The sequence below is a fragment of the Peromyscus californicus genome, unplaced genomic scaffold (assembly GCF_007827085.1).
Source record: "Peromyscus californicus insignis strain IS unplaced genomic scaffold, ASM782708v3 Scaffold_6__1_contigs__length_162567912, whole genome shotgun sequence".
NCBI classification, from domain to species: Eukaryota; Metazoa; Chordata; class Mammalia; order Rodentia; family Cricetidae; genus Peromyscus; species Peromyscus californicus.
In genome coordinates this window covers 103,168,454-103,186,945 of record NW_026294584.1, presented here as the reverse complement: position 1 = coordinate 103,186,945, position 18,492 = coordinate 103,168,454, and the positions used below count along the sequence as shown (strand labels likewise).

Here is an 18,492-nt window from a genome sequence, read left to right as displayed (position 1 = left end):
ATGTGCTTAAGATCACTAGGGGTGCAGCATCCACCCCTAAGCAATGCACATTTTGGTTCCGTTATCTTTGGGGCCACTGTAGCATTTGCAGCCTGTGTTCGACAGGAACAGCACAGCGTGTGACTGTGGCTGCGTAACCTAAGTGTTCAACAAATGCTTGTGAGGTGTAGGTTTGTAGGTTCTGTGGACAGAAGGTGCCTTCACAGTCATCCATTCCAGACCCTCTCAACAGGTCTTTTTAGATTTATTTATTTTATTTTACATGTGTCTTAGTTACTTTCCTATTGCTGTGAAGAGACACCATGATCAAGGCAGCTTATAAATGTTTATTGGGGCTTACATCTCAGAGGGTGAGTTCATGACCATCATGGTGGGGTGCTGTGGGATGCCCTGTATGCTGTGAATATATGTTGCTATGATTGATTGATAAATAAAACACTGATTGGCCAGTAGCCAGGCAGGAAGTATAGGCGGGACAAAGAGAGAGGAGAATTCTGGGAAGTGGAAGGCTGAGGCAGAGAGACGCTGCCAGCCACTGCGATGAGGAGCAGGATGTAAAGTACCGGTAAGGCATGAGCCACAAGGCAAGGTATAGATTAATAGAAATGGGTTAATTTAAGATAGAAGAACTAGATAACAAGAAGCCTGTCACGGCCATACAGTTTGTAAGTAATATAAGTGTCTGAGTGATTATTTTATAAGTGGGCTGCAGGACTGCGGGGCTTGGTGGACCTGGAGAGAAACTCTCCGGCTACAGTGGGGAGCGTGCCAGCAGGCAGTCATGGCACTGAAGCAGTGTCTAAAAGCTAATATCTTGAAACAAACTTGAAGTGAAGGGAGGCGGGCATTAACTGGGAATGGCCTGGGCTTTTGAAACCTCACATCCTAACCCCAGTGACACACCTCCTCCTACAAGGCCACACCTCCTAATCCTTCCCAGATAGTTCCACCTACTGAGAACCAAGTGTTCAAACATATGAGCCTAAGGAGGCAGTTCTCATTCAAACAACCACGGCATGATTGAGGGTCTTGCCTACATGTATTTATGGACACCACATGCATGCCGGGTGTGCATGGAGGTCGGGACATTGCACTGAATCCCCTGGAACTGGTGTTACACATAATTGTAAGCCACTGTGCAGGAACGGACCCCAAACCACGGTCCTCGGCAATAACAAGTGCTGTTGACCTCTGAGCCATCTCTCCAGCCCCTCAAGGGATCTTTCTGTTCTAATTTCTCAGGTTCTCTAAAGCTCTCACTTTAACCAAAACATCTGGGATTGTGTCAGAAGCCAAGAACCTGCGTTTAATTCAGGTAAGTTATATTTAAATTTGGAAACTTTAGAAGTTTGTGTGGGAAATTTTTTTGGAAGGGTCTTATGCTGCCCAGGCTCCCCTTGAACTTGCTATGTAGCTAAGGATGACCTTGAACTTCTGATGGAGCATCCTTCCTCCACCTCCTGAGTGTTGGGATTGCAGCAAAAATTTCCTTTTTAAATGGGCTGTTTTGGGGACTGGTTTGGCTCCACAGTTAAGAGCACTGGCTGCTCTTTCAGAGGACCCAGGCTGCTCACGACCATCTGTACCAACCCTTCCTCTGGCCTCCTCAGGTACTGCACATGCCCATACACTTAACAATGAAAGTAAACAAATCTTTTTTAAAAATAATCTTTAAATTGGTTGTTTTGGAGGTGCCTGGGACCATCTTCAGGTCCAAAAATCTTGGAGAATTCAGAGGGGATGGATGTGTTACTTCTGGTTCAAGGTTTTTTAGTTTGTTTGGTGTTTTAGTTTGTTTTCTGATTTGTTGTTGTTGTTGTTGTTGTTTTGTTTTTTGTTTTTTGAGACAGGGTTTCTCTGTGTAGCTTTGGAGCCTGTCCTGGAACTCACTCTGTAGACCAGGCTGGCCTCGAACTCACAGAGATCCGCCTGCCTCTGCCTCCCAAGTACTGGGATTAAAGGTGTGCGCCACCACCGCCCGGCTTCTGATATGTTTTGTTATTGGATTTGTCAACTTGACTAGATCTGGAATCAAAAGGCAAGCCACTGGGCACACCTGTGAGGGATTTTCCTCAAGCGGGAAGGCCCATCAGTAGTGTGGGCAGCGGCAACGTAGAGCCGCAGCGCTGATAAAAGGAGGTCAAAGAGGGAGACTTCACCTTTGTCCCCTTCCCTCCACTCCCACTGGGAAGCTCACTTATTGCTGTTGCTGTGCTCCCCGCTGCTGTGCTCCCCTGCTGCTGTGCTCCCCTGCTGCTGTGTTCCCCGCTGCTGTGCTCCCCGCTGCTATGCTCCCTACTGCTGTGCTCCCTGCTGCTAGTGCTCCCCGCTGCTGTGCTCCCCTATTGCTGTGCTCCCCGCTGCTGTGCTCCCCTCTGCTGTGCTCCCCTCTGCTGTGCTCCCCTGCTGCTGTGCTCCCCGCTGCTGCGCTCCCCGTTTCTGTGCTCCCCTCTGCTGTACTCTCTGCAGCCGTGCTCCCTGCTGTTGGCTCCCCGCTGTTGTGCTCCCCTGCTGCTGTGCTCCCCTGCTGCTGTGCTCCCCGCTGCCGTGCTCCCCTGCTGCTGTGCTCCCCTGCTGCTGTGCTCCCCGCTGCTGTGCTCTCTGCAGCTGTGCTCCCCGCTGCCATGCTCCCCTGCTGCTGTGCTCCCCACTGCTGTGCATCAGAACCCAGCTACTTCTGGTTTCCAATGTAGACTGAAGACCAGCAGCTGTCCAGGGACCCTCTAGGTCTTCAGCGCCAGATTGGAAAATATGTCTATAGATACAGGCAGACAGGTACCTATATATGTACGGGTGATTTTTTTTTTTCATTCTATCAGTTCTGTTCCTCTGGAGACACTAATATAGATAGGTGTAGCCGGAGACTTTTCTGCATTCCACCCAGTTCTGCAGCCGCTTATAAAATAATCACTCAGAAGCTTAATATTATTTATAAATGTTTGGCCGATAGCTCAAGCTTATTATTGACTAGCTCTTACAACTTAAATTAACCCATTTCTATTAATCTATATTTTGCCACGTGGCCATGGCATTACCTGTCTGCTGGCATCTTGCTCCTTGGGTGACTGGATGGCCAACTCTGCCCTTCTTTCTCCCTGTATTCAGTTTGGCTTTCCTGCCTAGCTATATTCTGTCTTGCCATAGGTCAAAGCAGCTTTATTCATCAACCAATAAAAGCAACACATGTTTGAAGCATACAGAAGGACATCCCACATCAGATAGGACTTACTAAGTTGCCCAGGCTAGCCTCAAATTCATACTCCTCCTAACCCAGCCTCCTGAACATCTGGGATTACGAGTGTGAGCTACTTCCAAACACTAGTTTTCAAGGTTTTTACTGGGAATCAGCACACTGGCATGGAGCCTCACAGAGAAGGGCTGAGCTTAGCTGCTGAGTCTCTAGCCCCCAGGCCCCAGTAGGTAAAATGGACCAGTATCACCCAAAGCTCCAGGCAAACAGAGACGTTCACCATATTCCACCGTTAGCACAAACTGCATACAGCACTTCCTGCTGGAGTCTGAAGAATGCAGTGGCCGTCCAATGCCAGGGCCACTGGTGGTGAAACCCATGAGAATGGGCCTCCGACCTGAGCATGTGCAGCTGTGTCTGGTGGCTCCACCTCCATCTCCTTTTTCATTGAGATATTTTATCCTGATCCAGGTGTGATAGTGCATGCCTGTTATCCCAGCATTTGGGAAGCAGAGGCAAGAGGATCAGGGTTCCAACTGTCATCCCTGGCTACCCAATCAGTTTGAGGCCAGCCTGGGCTACATGACACTCTGTCTCAAACAGACAAACAAACAATGATCCTTTATTCTATTGCTGTAAGTACAATGCTTATCAAAATTAACATTGAAAACATGTACAGGCCAGGCCGTGGTGGCACACGCCTTTAATCCCAGCACTCGGGAGGCAGATCTCTGTGAGTTCAAGGCCAGCCTGGTCTACAGAGTGAGTTCCAGGAAAGGCGCAAAGCTACACAGAGAAATCTTGTCTCGAAAAAAACAAAAAAAAAGAAAAGAAAAAAGAAAACATGTACAGAAAATAATTGATTGTTTTCAAATACAAAAAGCAGTAAGACAAACAAAATAGTTTTGAGACTGGTTTCCCCAGTCTCAAATTTAACAATACAAATTTAACAGCTATAACTTCCTCAGTGTTTATCGAACTAAAAAAAAGGCCTGGTGGCACAGTCTGTAACCCCAGCAGTTGGGCTATGGAGGAAGGAGGTCAGGACTTCAAAGTCATTCTCAGTTACATAGTGGGTTTGAGGCCAGCTTGAGTCACATGAGACCCTGTCAGAAAAAAAGGAGAGGGGGCACTAGGAAGACAATTCAGCAGTTAAGAGCATTTGCTGCTGCTTTTTTTTTTTGAAGATTTATTTATCTATTTAATGTGCACTGGTGTTTTGCTTGTATTCGTTCTGTGTGAGGGCATCAGGTCCCTTGGGACTGGAGTTACAGACAGTTGTGAGCTGCCATGTAGATGCTGGGAATCAAACCTGGGTCCTCTGGAAGAGCAGCCAGTGCTCTTAATCACTGAGTCATCTCTCTAGCCCCTTGCTGTTGCTTTTAAAGAGGACCCAAGTTCAGGTCACAGAGCACCCACAAGGGGGTCTTACCACTGCCTATATTTCCAGATCCTAAGATGCTGATACCCTCTCTGGCCTTTGCTGGCATCCATACACACACACACACACACACACACACACACACACACACACACACACATACACACAAATAAACATAAAGCAAATATTTTAAAAAGAGAAAGACAAAAAAGATAGCTCTTGAGAGGCAGAGGTATGAAGATCCTGAGTTCAAGGCCAGCCTCTGCTACACCAGGCTGCAGGCTGTGTCTGCACATGTACAACACAGTGCAGTGACTCATCCTCACTTTGACTCATATGTGAAGACAGCTTGCTGCACTCAGGACCACAGAAGTTCCATGTTTGCCGCATTAGAGAAGTGAGATGCTCAAGAGGAGTAGGGGATCGGCTCACTTCTGGTTTTAGAGTTTATTGAGTAGCCTGTCAAGTCCTTTACAGAACCTGTCCCTACTGATGGCATCGGTGGCCTGGATGCAGCAGCTTCTGCAGCACAGACAGGGTGGCCCCAGATTGTCTGTGATTCCAACCATATTTATGATGTTGTTTGTTGGCAATCACCCCAAATGACAGCGTCTTGGAGATCATCCTCAGTCTGCATTTTCAGGAGCTCCCCATAGGCCTTGGCATATGCCTTCTATCATGTGTCCACTGTGAAAACCAAACCTCAGTTGTTCCGGAAGCAGAGCACCACTGTGACTGGATCTTGTCCTGTCCCATACAACAGAGATGACGTTCTTATGCCCAACACTCTCTACCTTGAAAGCCATGGAAGAAACGGTGGTCGCAATTTTACTCAGCTTCAGTTTGTACAGAATTGTCATCCTCCCGATGCCATCCAAGGATGCTTATAAAGATGTGCACCTCTTTATTTTTGTTGTTAAAAAGAAAAATCCCGCCGGGCGGTGGTGGCGCTCGCCTGTAATCCCAGCACTCGAAAGGCAGAGGCAGGTGGATCTCTGTGAGTTCAAGGCCAGCCTGGTCTACAGAGTTAGTCCAGGACAGTCTCCAAAGCTACAGAGAAACCCTGTCTCGGAACTCCCCCCACCGCCCAAAAAAAAAAAAAGAAAAGGAAAGGAAAATCCCTAGAATAGGTTTGCAAAGATCCTCGTGTACAGGTCACGAGCTAGAGACCTCAGCTGCAGCTGCTGACCCAGGTGTCAGTTTCAATTCCACAAGCTCTTCTAGAGCAATATGACGCTGGCTCCTGGCTTGAGTTATGAGCCTCTGGTTCTGCTGGTCCAAACCCAAGGCCTTGGGCACTCAGGGCCTAGTACTGCCAGCACCGCCACGTGGGCTTTTGTGCACTTGCCCATGATTCCAGTCTGGGTAGATTGGAAGAGCCCCAGTCAAGGTTATTATGGATGCCAGTGGACGGTTTCAAACATCACTCTGGGGCTAGAGAGATGGCTCAGTGGTTAAAAGCCTTTGCTGCTCTTGCAGAGACCCTGTGTTCAGTTCCCAGCACCCACATGGCAGCTCACAACTGTTGCTTCAGTTCCAGGGGACCCAGTGCCCTCTTCTGGCCTCTACTGCACCAAGATCACATAGTACACAGACACACATGCAGGCAAAAAACACTCACATCCAACAAAAATGAATAAATCTTCAATAAAGTGTTTCTTGAGAGAACATATTTTACTGGAGACGTCCCATGCAACCATCTACCACACAAGAGTGAACTGCTGTAAATCACCAAAGAGGAAGTGAGCCCCTGTGTTGTAAAGATGCCATAAAGCAGTGGCTCTTAGCCTTTGTAACTCTGTGACCCTTTAATACAGTTCCTCATGTCGTGGTGACCCTAACCATAAAATTATTTCAATGCTACTTCTGAGCTGTAATTTTGCTACCGTTATGAATGAATTTTTACCGTAATGTAAAAAATGATATGCAAGGGGGTTGTGACCCGCAGGTTGAGGACCACTGACATAGAGGCTTTTGCTTGCTTGATCACCGAATAAGTTTGTTTTTCAAGTGCTGGTCATGAGATTCAGGACCTCGAGTATGCTAGGCTAGGGCTCCGCTTCTGAGTCATCCCTTCAGCCCAGCCACAAGTATTTATTTTTAAAGTGCTGGCAATTCAGCCAGGACAAGCTCCTGATTCATTGTGGTGTTTCAAACAATAAGTACATGTAACAATTGGACAGTGTCTGATACAAAGGAGTGCTCTAAACAACAGCTCAAGGGCCAGTGAGGTTACCCAGCAGGGAAAGGTGTTTGTTGCCGAATTGCTAGCTATATAGCAATGTCCTACTTGATAAGGTCCATTTTGGAGGGAAGCTTGCAAAAATCAGGAAATTCTAAAGGGGAGTAAACAACCCAGAAACCTCAGGAATCCCATGAAACTGACTTCCATAAGCTGCAAGGACTTCAGAGAGATGCTTTCAGACAAGCTGTGAGTCTGGGAAGGGACAGGGACCCGCCAAGCTTCGTGAAAGAACTGTCACCAAGTTGAGCAGTGAGCTCCCAGGTTCCAGTGTGTGTCAGCTGTCATTCATGCTTGGATGGGCTTCTGGTAATGCAGCTGCCTGAGCCATTCTTGCTATTGTAAGTGACCCCTCACCCAAACTCCTGTAAGTGGCCCCCATGCACTCATTAGTTCACCAAATTGGATATTGTTGGTATTCTTCCTTTGGCCTGTCATTGGTTCCCTATTTGGGGCAAGTAGACATCTGTTCACCTCCCCCTGGCCTGGGAACAGTATCCCACAAACTGCCGAGTCTGATAACCTGAGCCCCCACCCACGTGGTAGAAGGAGATAGATAACTGACTCCTGACTCTACACATGTGCCCTGACTCGAGCCCACACACATACAACCTAAATATAAATATATATAAATAAAGCAAATAGCCTAGTAAGAAAGAGGTTAACTCTAGGGGCAGGAATGGCTGCTTCAGCTTGGGTGGCCTGGAGAGCCCCTCCTAGTGATAGGGACTCACGTTTTCCTGAGGAGATGCTAAGTGCTGATGAGAACATTAGTTTTATATTGGGCTCTCTTTAAATCCTCACTGTAGATACCCTTTTAGTCACCCCACTGTTTTGTATACTTTAGGATCACTGAAGGTGTCCAACCTGGTCTAGCTGTTGAGTTCTAGGACAGCCTGAGCTACATAGTGAGACCCCGTTTATAATCAAATAAACAAGCAGGAAGTAAACACTTAAAATATACCTATCTCAAAAAACTAGAGTTTAGCCGGGCGGTGGTGGCGCACGCTTTTAATCCCAGCACTCGGGAGGCAGAGCCAGGCGGATCTCTGTGAGTTCGAGGCCAGCCTGGACTACCAAGTGAGTCCCAGGAAAGGCGCAAAGCTACACAGAGAAACCCTGTCTCAAAAAACAACAACAACAAAAAAAAAAAAAAAAAAAAAAAAAAAAAACTAGAGTTTAGGCCAGCAGTGGTGGTGCAGGCCTAAATTAAAATCCCAGCACTCTGGAGGCAGAGGAAGGCGGATCTCTGTGAGTTCGAAGCCAGTGTGGTCTACAGAGTGAGTTCCAGGAAAGGTGCCAAAGCTACATAGAGAAACCCTGTCTTGAAAAACCAAAAAACAAAACAAACAAACAAACAAAAACAAAAAACTAGAGATTAACAGTAGTCAATGCCTGCCCTTTGCACTATGGAAAGATGGGTCCCCTCATCCACCTCACTGCTAAAGGCAGTTTGCATTGGTCAAAAGGAACCTCCTGAATTTTAGATGACCCTGAAGCTATCCTGCCTACATAGATCTCTTCAGTAATTCAGCAAGGAGCCAGTGATTGGCGAAACTGGAAGCTGTGCTGTGATTGGTGGAAACACAGCATGCCCTTGTATTGGCTATGTATCTAGGCTGGCTGTTCAACTCATTTTTGTCTGGATCTATGTCTGTGTGCCATACGTGTGGCTGGTACCTACAGTGACCAGGAGAGGGCATCAGATCCCATGGAACTGGAGTTAGATGGTTGTGAGCTGCTATGTGGGTACTGGGAATCAAACCTAGGTCCTCTGGAAGAGTAGCCACTCTGAGTAAGTCCTCTGGAAGAGTTACCCACTGAGCCCTGTTCAACCTACTTTTATTTTCTATTTTCTTCTTTATGTATGTGTGTCTTACATTTTTTTTTTATTTTGTTAACTTACTTTTGGAGTCAGCCTGGAGACACCTTCCTGCCTTGCCTCTCTAGTATTGTAACATTGTGCCCAACAAAAGACTTTTCTTGAATTACTGAATAATAGTTGTGGTAGTTTGAATGTAATTGGCCCCTATAAGCTTGTAGGGAGTGGCACTATTAGGAGGTATAGCTTTGTTGGAGTAGGTATGACCTTTTTAGAGGAAGTATTTCACCATGGGCGTGGGCTTTGAGGTCTCATATATGCTCAAACCATGCCCAGTGCCTCCGTCTACTTCCTGTTGCCTGCATAGCAACACGTAGCAGCTACCTGTCCAGTATCATGTCTGCCTGCATGCTGCCAGGCTCCCCACCATGATGATAATGGACTGAACCTCTGAGCTGTAAGGGAGCCCCAGTTACATGTTTTCCTTTGTAAGAGTTGCCGTGGTCATGGTGTCTTTTCACAGCAATAGAAACCCTAACTAAGACAATAGTTTCCTTTCTTATTCAAATGTTTTACCGTAAGTCATGAGTATAGTGGGCTGAACTGGTAACATATGATGGAGCAGCATGAGGAGAGGTGGAATAAGAGGATACCCAAAAAGCTCAAGGAAGTGGCAGGAAGTGGTAGAGAGCAAAAACAGCTGAGTTGATCAGGGACCAAGGACGGTGGAAGTGTGAAGATGGCCAATGCTAAGACTGCAGCAGGGCAGAGGCATTGGTCCTACACCCGAGACGTTAGAGTTGTAGCTGTACCTGGCACTGACCATTGCTGACAGCTGCGGCTTACAGCGGAGGGTTCCACGTGCTGCAGAGAATGCTGGTCTGCCAGCACGTGAAACCCAGAGCAGTTGAAGCATTAACGTCTCCAGGTCTCCAGGCTTGAAGCTGTCGGTTCAGCTCGTAAGATTTCAGCACTGAAGGCTCACACGGCTACCCTAGAAGTGTTCTTACTGACTCATGCAGCTCCCCTTTGAGTAAAGCAAAAGGCCCCGGCAGCTCGCTGGAACACGAGTAGACAACTTTCCTGGGATCAAACTGGGGAGAGCAAGCTAGTCACACAGAGATCCCGGGACAGACGTCTAAGAAGACAGTCCAAAGGAAAAGGGGCAAAAGGCCACCTTGACAAAGACTCAGCTTGACTCTTAGGAGCAGAAGATGAGTCATAATGGCTGCTGTGTGAGAAAGGAAGGAGAGTACAAAGTCTGAGGGAACAGTGGTCTGTTTGACCTTTGGATGCAGCCTCCATGTATTGAGTGTCAGGACCTCTGTCCCTTAGCTCCTTGTCTCTAAGCTTGTTCTAGCCTCTTCTGAGACGCTCTATCTGTGGCTTGCTTAAAGGAGAAAAAGGTTAAGAAGAATCACAGAGACAGTGCATGTCATCCATTGTCAATTATAACACAGACATCATCCAGTATCACCTCTGAGTCCAATCAGGGAGAGACAGTCCAAGAAGCAAGTGTTTGAGCAACATACGTGGTGAGCTCCAGGCTAAAGGCTTTCCTATGCATTAACTTGGCTAACCTCTGCAACCCTGTGAAGGTTTTATTACTGTTTCCACTATTGCATGAAAGAAATAGCTCAGAGTACAAACAAAATGTAAAACTACAACTTCCAGGCCGGGCAGTGGTGGCACACGCCTTTAATCCCAACATTCGGGAGGCAGAGGCAGGTAGATCTTTGTGAGTTCAAGGCCAGCCTGGTCTACAGAGCAAGATCCAGGAAAGGCATATACAGAGCTATACAGAGAAAACCTGTCCTGAAAAACAAAAACAAAAACAAAAACAAAAAAACCCCCAAAACTGCAACTTCCACCAAGGCCTTTCATTGAGTCACAGCCTCCATTGGCTCTTCACCGCTCCAACTGCAGGGCCTGCCGTGGGCAGCTGGCCAGACTGTGTGTTCTCCAAGATCAAGATCTCCATACAAGGGTGTTCAAGAGTCAAAGAACTGAAAGAAGATGCTTCTCATATTACCTTGAACTTGTGTTCTTTTTTCAAACCAACACCTGGCGTATACTGCACATAGCAAATATATAGAGTCCATAAAGCACTTTCTTTTGTATTTATTATAATGTTTTAAACTACCACTTGGTGCTATTGCTTTAAAATCTGATGTGCTTTAGCTAGAAAGGTGACTAGAGGTTAAAGACAAAAATCCTAGTGCAGGGAGGGTGGGTGAGAGGTAGAGCGTGTGCCTGGCAGGCTCTTGTTCAATATTGAGCACCCCGCCAAAAAAGGATATATTGTTTGAAACTATAACTAATATACTATTTAAAAACAAACCTGTCAGATGTGGTGGCTCATGTCTGTAATCCTAGCTCTTGGCAGGGTGAGGCAGAGGATTTCTGTCAGTACAATGCCAGCCTGGGCCACTAGGTGAAAGTCTGTCTCTAAATAAATAAATAAATAAATGATCGCATCTTGTTTCCCATTTTAATTATATATTCAAAAAGGTGTGTGTGTGTGTGTGTGTGTGTGTGTGTGTGTGTGTGTGTGTGTGTGTGTGCATATAAAATGGGTTGTCTTTTGGGCTGGGGAGATGGCTCAGTCAGTAGGTGTTTGCCATGCAAGCTTGAGGACCTGAGTGCTGATCTCCAGGACCTGAGTGCTGATCTCCAGGCACAGGTGTTGAGCATCTGTGATCCCAAGGCTGGGGAGACAGAGGGAGGCAGATCTCTGGAGCTCTGTGGCCAGAGAGGCCATTGATTCATTGAGCTCCAGGACAATGGAGACTCTGTCTCCCCTGTAACCCAGCACTGGAGATGCAGAAGCAGGCAGATCGCTGAGTTCAAGGCCAATCTGGTCCACAGAGTGAGTTCCAGAACAGCCAGTGGTACAAAGAGAAACCCTGTCTTGGGGGTGTGGAGGGGAGGTGGAGAGTGGGGCTAGAGAGATGACTCAGCAGTTAAAAGTACTTGCTGCTCTTGCACAAAATCTGGGTTTGGTTCTTAGCACCCTCATGGCAGCTCACAACAGCCTATAATCCAGCTCTGGGAGGTTCTAACACTCTTTTCTGGTCTCCTGGAGTACTGCATGAAATGCTATATGTACATACATGTAGGCAAAACACACATTAGCTGGGTGTGGTGGCAAGCGCCTTTTTTTTTTTTTTTTTTTGGTTTTTCGAGACAGGGTTTCTCTGTAGTTTTGCGCCTTTCCTGGAACTCACTTGGTAGACCAGGCTGGCCTCGAACTCACAGAGATCCGCCTGACTCTGCCTCCCGAGTGCTGGGATTAAAGGCGTGCGCCACCACCGCCTGGCTTTTTTTTTTTTTTTTTTTTTTTTTTTTATTTTTGGCAAGCGCCTTTAATCCAACCTGGGAGGCAGAGGCAAGCGGATCTCTCTAAGTTCAAGGTCAGCCTGGTCTACAGAGTGAGATCCAGGACAGGCACCAAAACTATACAGAAAAACCCTGTCTCAAAAAAGAAAAAAAAAAAGAAACCCTGTTTTGAAAAACAAAAAACACTCACATATTAATAAATACATAAATAAAATCCTCTTTTTAAAAAAAGGTGGAGTGACTATGGCAGACACCCAATGTCAACCTCTGAGCTCTTACACTCATTTGTGCCCATGTTTATACTTACATACACACACACACACACACACACACACACACACACACACACACACACACACTGGTTTTTTATGAACACTATTATAAACCAATGGTTATGTGATACAGTGATAATGAAACACTTAGCCAGGCTTTGCATTGCATGCACATAGCACATGTAGCCCCAGCACTCAATAGACAGAGGCAAGAGGATTGCTGCAAGTTTGAGGCCAGCACGATACATACATACATGCATACATACATACATACATACATATACATATAGATATGTAGTGAGTTGTAAGTTCCAGACCAGCCAGTGCAACATAGAGAAACTATCTCAAAAATAAAATCATACAATAAAATAGTAAACACTTAAACGACACCACAATTTGAAATTTTATCATTTTGTTTCTTGTTGCTCCTGGAGAGTGGAGCCAGGTGATGTGAACCATTTAGCACTGGCTTTACTTTTCAGCCCGGGGAACAGTGATCTATTTGAACAGCATGTGCTTTCCTGGCAGAGCCTGTGAGGAAGTTCCATGGCTTCCTTCCCAAGACCCAGCTTAGTGCACATCCTCTCTGCACCCAGAACACAGCAGCTGTCAGCATGTCCCAATGACCCCTGTGGCCCCTACCCTGGGATGGAACTGAGCAAGGACTTGTGCTCTAAATAACTCCCATGACAGCCAAGCCTGGTTACAGTCCTTTCTCAATATAGTCTTTGATTCGCTTTCCAAAGGTCAGCAGCTTGTCTGAATGTGTTTTAGGGATGGCCTGTCAGCTTGTGTTTAAAGAGGGAGGGTTTTGTGCTTAGCATCTGGGAGACCCTGGGTCTGTCCCTAGTACAGCAAAAATGAAAGGCAAAACAGAAAAGGGAATTTTTATCATTTGAAAAGCACGATTGATAATCCCCGTGAGTCTACACCCACAGAGGATGCATTTTGACAAAGGTGCACTAATACAAGCTTGAGGCCACCTATCCTAGGGTCATGAAAAGAGTCTAGTTACCAGTCCTGTCCACGTGCATATTTACTTTTTTTTTTTTTTTTTTTTTTTGGTTTTTCAAGACAGGGTTTCTCTGTGTAGCTTTGGAGCCTGTCCTGGATCTCACTCTGTAGACTAAGTAGAGATCGCCTGCCTCTGCCTCTTGAGAGCTGGGATTAAAGGCATGCACCACCACCGCCCGGCTTTAATTTTGTAACTAAAGCAGAAATTCATACTTAACTTTTTCTTGTGTATGTAGGTGGTTATGCATGTTCATGTGTGTGCATACATATGTATTTGGAAGCCAGAAATCAGCCTTGGACATTTTTCCTTAGGAGTTATCCACCTTATTTTTTGAAGTTCTTTCACTGGCCTGGAACTGATTCAGCTAGGCTGGCCAGCCAGCAAGCTCCAGAGATCTGCCTGTCTCTGCCTCACAAGAGCTGTGACTATGAGGGTGTGGCATCACACAACCTTGGTGAATATTTTCACTCTGCCATTTTAAATGATAAAAATGTCCTTTTATGCTAGATATGGTGGTGCATGCCTTTGGTCCCAGGACATGGGAGACAGAGGCATGTAGAGCTCTATGAGTTGGGGCTAGCCTGGTCTACATAGTGACTTTCAGGCTAGCCAGGGTTACATGATAACATCCTAGGTCAAAAATAAACAAACAAACAAGAAGAAACCTTTACCATGCAGTGGTGGTGGTGCACACCTTTGATCCCAGCACTCAGGAGGCAAAGGCAGACAGATCTCTGAGAGTTCCAGGCCAGCCTGGTCTACAGAGTGAAACCCTGTCTTGAAAAACAAAACAAAATAAAACAGACAAACGCCGGGCGGTGGTGGCTCACGCCTTTAATCCCAGCACTCGGGAGGCAGAGCCAGGTGGATCTCTGTGAGTTCGAGGCTAGCCTGGACTACCAAGTGAGTTCCAGGAAAGGCGCAAAGCTACACAGAGAAACCCTGTCTCGAAAAACCAAAAAAAAAAAAAAAAAAAAAAAACAGACAAACAAAATACCTTTATAATCTTTGTCAATTTATCTTAAAATTTCCTTAAAATTTGAAAGAATTACAAAAGCAATTCACAAATAAGCACTCTTTACGAAGCAATATAATCAGAATTTACATGAAAGGCAATTCTGTCTCCCCAGTTCCATCTGCTGAAGTGATGCATAGTAACAGCCTAGGAGCACAGTCTTATGGGTTCTCTACTCTTCTATCTTTCATGTGTAAATAATAGACAGTGGTTCACGCTTGTGACCCCAGCACCCAGAGAGTAAGGCAAAAGTATTCAGAGTCTGGACTACTTGAAATGGCTGTGGTGGTATAGGCCTTTAATCCCAGCACTCTGGAGACAGAGATAGGTGGACCTCTGTAAGTTCAAGACCAGCCTGGTCTACAGAGCAAGTTCTAGGACAGCCAGAGCTACACAGAGAAATCCTGTCTTGAAAAATTAAAAGGGAAAGAGAGAGAGTCTGGACTACATACTGAGACCCTATCTCAAAAAACCAATCACCTCAGGGCTGGAGAGATGGCTCAGTGGTTAAGAGCATTGACTGTTCTTCCAGAGGACCTGAGTTCAATTCCCAGCACCCGCATGGCGGCTCACAACCGCCTGTAACTCCACTTTCAGAGAATCTGACAGTTTCATACAGACAAAACACCAATGCACATAAAAAAAAAAATAAATTAAAAAAAAATCAAAAACCAATCACCTCATAGAGAGTGCCATAATTTCTAGGTGGGTATTGTATCAGGATGTTCCTCCTGCAGTCTCCTAGCAGTTGGCTCCCGGCATACTGGAACCATCAGGGAAGACCCAGAACCCTTAGTCAGAGACTTTATCAACCTTCAAGGATTTGGAGAGTTGTAGGGGACAGTGTGCTCCCATTCTACAGGAGGCATTAGCATTCTGGAGCAGGGAGAACTTCCTGGGACCAATCTGTCTAGGGGACCTTCAATCTAGTAACCCCAGCATGTTGGTTATAGGTATGATTTGTACACTCTGACCACACTGGGTTAGGAATATCCTAGTGTGCAGCGCATTATACTGAGAGGACATGTTTACCCTCACAGGGCCTGGGGCCAGGTCTGTGTGTTTATGTTGATAAAGACCTGTATCCAGAACTGGAGAAAAAATGTTTTTTCTCATTTCCCCACTATCAACAGTTCACATATACACTGCCCTCCCCTTTTGAAACTAGATCCTATGTAGCCTACACTGGCCTAGAGTTCAAGGCCAGTTTAGGCAGTTTAATGAAACCCAGCCACAAAAAGTAAAATGAGGATGGGGATAAAGCTCAGACATAAAGCATTTCTAGTGTGCACAAGACCCTGGGTTTGCTCTAGTAACACCACCACCAAAAGCAAATGAAAGCAGGCCATGGTGGTGCATGCCTCTTGACCCAGGACCTGGGAGATGGAGACTGGAGGATCAGGGACTCCAAGTCATCCTTGGCCACACAGTTAGGAGCCAGACTGGGCTATATGAAGTTCTGCCTTAAGACAAAACAAAAAGTAAACAAAACCAAGCAAGATTTCATTCCCTAAACCCAGTAAGTTTTGTGTGGTCCAAGTAAAAGAAGTTGGTTTTGCAAACGGAAGAGCCTGGAGACAGGAGAGAAAAACAAACCAGGAAATGGATTGGTCATTTCAGCTCCGTTCCTTGTAAGGCAGAGACAGCAATAGAGAGGTAACTGATGAGTCACCAGGCTGTCTTGGCTTACTCCTGTGTGAGGATGAAAGCAGAGGGAACTTCCTTACCACACTGATTGAAACTGTCAGTCTGGAAATCCAGCTGCTATCTCGCTGATCCAAATTTCTTGGAAAGTGAGATAAACATGGGTTTCACTTGGTGACTGTGGAACTTCAGTGAGGGTAGCTCAAAATTAATTAACTAATTAATTAATTTTCTGAGATAGGGTTTCTCTGTGTAGCTTTGAAGCCTGTCCTGGAACTTACTCTGTAGACCAGGCTGGCCTGCAAACTCACAGAGGTCTAATCTGTCTCTGCCTCCCAAGTGCTGGAATTAAAGGCGAGTGCTGTGGCCACCACCTCCATTTTGATTTCTAGTCTGGCCTGTTGGGTCTCCTTTGTCCAAAACTGTGGACCCCTGGCTGGAATGTGGCTCAGTGGTAGAGCATTGCTTAGCACTGGAGAAACCCTTGGTTCAAACCCTACCAAACCAAACCAAACCAACAAAATCAGTGGCCTGTAATTTTTATTTAACATCTCAGAATGGAAAACACCCTTGTAGATCTCAGCGTGGACACATATCTTACAGAAGAGTAAACACGTCCAGAGAGGGGCAGCCAGAGTTCCTGCTGTTAACAGATGGCAGAGCTCAGGCTAGCCCCTGGCAGCCTTTCCCATGAGCACGGCACATGTTTTGGGGGCCGTCCTTGCTTTGCTGTGGTCCTTTTTCTTTCTCTTGGTCCACATGATTACTGAGCAGAAAGTCCTGGGTGAGCCCAGATGACTCAGCTGAGGGATGACAGGGCAGGGTAGGGTGGTGTGTGGCAGAGAGTGCTAGGCTACTCAGAGAAGGGAATGACTCATTAGGAAACCAGAGAGGCTTGTGGAACTGGGCCAGGAGCTTGGGCTCAGGCCCAGCCCAGCCCAGCAGCTGGACAGGAAGGATCTGAGGAGGCACCTCCTGAGAGAGGAGTCTAGAAGGGTGGAGGGAGCCAGCATGGGGACTGGTCAGTCTCGAGGCTGTGCATTTTAGCTCTGTGGAGCTGTTGGGATAGAGAAGGGTGGGTCTGTTTTCTCTTTTGTCACAGTGGTCAAGTATTATGACACGTTGTGACCATTTCAGCTTCTCCTCCTCTTTTCTATTTCTTACTTAAACCATTTTTACATGCTCAGTTGAATAACACTAATTACTTTAATTGCAATGCAATGATCACCTTCTCCAACATTCTAAAGAATGAGCTCCCAATCTCCTTCCTCTACCTCCTGGTAACCTCTAACCTACTTTGCTTCTGTAAATTTGCCTATTCTAAGGTTTGGGGTTTTTTTTTTTGGTTTTTCAAGACAGGGTTTCTCTGTGTAGCTTTGCACCTTTCCTGGATCTCGCTCTGTAGACCAGGCTGGCCTCGAACTCACAAAGATCCGCCTGGCTCTGCCTCCCAAGTGCTGGGATTAAAGGCATGTGCCACCACCGCCCTAAATTTATTTTTATAGTGTCTTGCTATATACCCCCAGGCTGACCCAAGACTCACTACTTAGCCCAAACTGATCCTGGACTCACCTTCCAGAATACTGGAATTACAAGCGTTTATTACCTCGCCCTGCTGTAGGGAGTGTATGTAAGTAAATTCTTTCATTTTTATCCTGCACATTTGCTTAAACTTACTGTGTAGTTTAAGACGACCTTGAATTTCTGATCCTCCTGCCTCTGTCTCCTGGAGTTTGAGATCAAAATTATAGGCATATGATACCATGCCTGGTTTATGTAGTGCTAAGGACTGAGCCCCAGGGCTTCATGAATGCCGGATCATGACATTACCAACTCCACTATGTGCTCAGCCACTGTTTTCATTTCATTTTATTTGAATTTATTGAGACATGGCCTTATGTAGTCCAGGCTGGCCTCAAATTCACTCTGTAGCCTAGGATGACCTTGAATTCCTGATTACAGGCCTGAGTCAACATGTCCATTATTTATGAATTTATTGAGACAAAGTGTTGCTATCTACTGAGGGCTGGTCTTAGACTCACAATCCTTCTGCCTGTTTTCAGAGTGCCAGACTCATTGGAAGATCTGAGAATATCCTCAAGACAACTTTAAGTTTATGTGACCTTTTTTTTTTTGAATTTGGGGATAATCTTTTAAATTTGTTCACTGCCAAAATGGTTTGCATATGTATGGTGACATCATGTAGAAAAGCAGCATTTTCTATTGTTTCTCAGAGATGCCAGTAGTTATTGCTTTTATATCAGTTTGCTTACAGGAGGAAGAGGTACTAAAATACTAAAAATACTGTATTCAGAAAATGCATTAAAAATATTAGAATAGTGCCAGTGCCGGGCGGTGGTGGCACACACCTTTAATCCCAGCACTCGGGAGGCAGAGGCAGGTGGATCTCTGTGAGTTCAAGGCCAGCCTGGTCTACATAGCTAGTCCAGGACAGACTCCAAAAGCTACAGAGAAACCCTGTCTCGAAAAACCACAAAAAATTAGAATATTAAAATAAAGTACAAGAATAAAACAATACTTTATATATTGGCATTTTCATAAAACCTATACA

At 45.9% G+C, this 18,492-nt stretch overlaps 1 long non-coding RNA gene across 1 annotated transcript in view; it reads left to right on the top strand.

Annotated features, from left to right (window-relative positions):
- The window catches only part of LOC128099936 (uncharacterized), a 30,644-nt gene extending 12,378 nt beyond the window's left edge, over window positions 1-18,266 (top strand). Inside the window, exons 2-3 of the long non-coding RNA XR_008214608.1 lie at window positions 1,243-1,315; window positions 17,447-18,266. This is a non-coding gene — a long non-coding RNA (uncharacterized LOC128099936). The remainder of the gene's footprint in view (window positions 1-1,242; window positions 1,316-17,446) is intronic.
- The last annotated feature ends 226 nt before the right edge of the window (window positions 18,267-18,492 follow it).